The following is a 2,133-nucleotide window of genomic DNA, read 5'->3' as shown; positions in this document are numbered from 1 at the left end:
CAGGCCCACCCAGATTCAAGGGAAGGGGAATTCCTACTGATGCAGTAGCAACGTTACATTGTAGAATAGCATGTAAGATGGGAGATTGTTGTGACTATCTTTGGAAAAGACATTTTGCTATAGTGATGGAAACCCAAATAAATACTATCTGTGTGTTGTCTGTGTGTGAGGGATAGATTAAAAAATGTAGGCAAGCCTATCAAGAAGGACAAACTAAACATGAAGAGTGGAAGTGTGTGGTTATGCATAATTATTCCAATTACTATCAGTCTCTTATATGAACAATTCCAGGCCATATGTTATTGGCAGATCTAATTTCAGCCAAAGAAAAAGAATGTCAACTTCTTCCCTCCTACCCCCAAACCCTGACAGAAACCAAGGCAAACCTGATTTTTCTCACTGAAAACAAGTGCATGTGCCACCTGGTGGTGAGATAGTCAAATGAGGATTCTATCCTGTTGACTCTATTAGAGTTGTCATTAGAGGGTGGATATATATGATAATATTTATTGGAAAAACAACAATTCTGGGTGCACCTGTGGCTTAGTGGGTAGGGTGCCGGCCCCATATACCGAGGGTGGCGGGTTCAAACCTGGCCCTGGCCAAACTGCAACAAAAAATAGTTGGGCGTTGGGGCGGGGCGCCTGTAGTCCCAGCTACCCGGGAGGCTGAGGCAAGAGAATCGCCTAAGCACAGGAGTTAACGGTTGCTGTGAGCTGTGACGCCATGGCACTGTACCCAAGCATGACAAAATGAAACTCTTTCTCTAAAATAAAAAGAAAAACAACCGGGAAGGAATGTACGTAAGAAGGAAGGAGTAGTAACTATGGGGCATGCACACTGGAGTATCCAGATTGGCATTTTAATCATAAATCCCCTTAGTGGTCTGTGCTATTGGCTTTTCACACACCTTCAAATTGACAGTGGGAGTATGGGAGAGAAGAAGTTATGAAGTTGCATTGTTGGTAGTGATTGAGGTAGTTAAATGATGACTGTGGTAATAAACTCTAGAACCCGGGGTCAGGGAACCTGCAGCCTTAAGGGCACATGTGGTCCTTAAGTGGGACCTTTTGACTGAATCCAAATTTTACAGAACAAATTCTTTTTTTTTTTTTAGAGTTTCATTTTCACCCTTGGTACACTGTTGTGGCTTCATAGCTCACAGCAACCTCAAACTCTTGGGCTGAAGTGATTCTCTTGCCTTAGTCTCCAAGTAGCTAAGACTACAGGTGCCCATCACAATATCCAACAGCTATTTTTAGAGATAAGGTCTTGCTCTTGCTCAGGCTGGTCTCGAACCCATGAGCTCAGGCAATCTACCCCCCTCAGCCTCCTGGAGTGCTAGGATTACAGGTGTGAGCCACCATGCCCGGCCCAGAAAACAGAATTTTAAATGATTGGGAATTACAATATTATCTTGTTTCTGCTAGAGATAAAATGAGTTGTTTGCATTATGATACTACAATATTATCATTAATAAACTTCGATGCTTATCAGCATTATAACACTCATAAAGACCACAAATATGGTGCTGGCCACATACACCAAGGCTGGCATGTTCAAACACAGCCCCAGCCAGCTAAACAACGACAACCATAACAAAAAAATAGTGGGGTCTTGAGGTGGGTGCCTATAGTCCCAGCTACTTGGGAGGCTGAGCCAAGAAAATCGTTTAAGGCCAAGAGCTAGAGGTTGATGTGAGTTGTGATGCCAAAGCACTCTACCGAGGGCAATATAGTGAGACACTGTCTCAGAAAAAAAAAAAAAAATTAGATGGAAAGGTGCAAAAGGTTCTGCAGATGGCAGAAATTAAAAGATGAAAAGCAAAACCAAAGACAATTCTTTCAATCAGCAATAAGACCTGGAAATACTTAATGCCACTGAAGCAACTTATAAAGTAGTTGGACAGATGACATTTCAAACAACAAACTGCCTCTTTCAGGGGTGTCCAACCCTTTTTTTCCCTCTGCCACACTTTGCAAAAATAAGAGTTATCTTGGACCGCACATTAAATACACAAACACAGGCTCGGCGCCTGTAGCTCAACTGGCTAAGGCGCCAGCCACGTACACCTAAGGTGGCGGGTTCGAATCCCCAGCCCGGACCCGCCAAACAACAATGACGGCTGCAACC

This window comes from Otolemur garnettii, unplaced genomic scaffold (genome assembly GCF_000181295.1).
Source record: "Otolemur garnettii isolate 467f Iridium unplaced genomic scaffold, OtoGar3 scaffold00003, whole genome shotgun sequence".
Taxonomy (NCBI): Eukaryota; Metazoa; Chordata; class Mammalia; order Primates; family Galagidae; genus Otolemur; species Otolemur garnettii.
Note: the sequence above shows the minus strand (reverse complement) of the source record.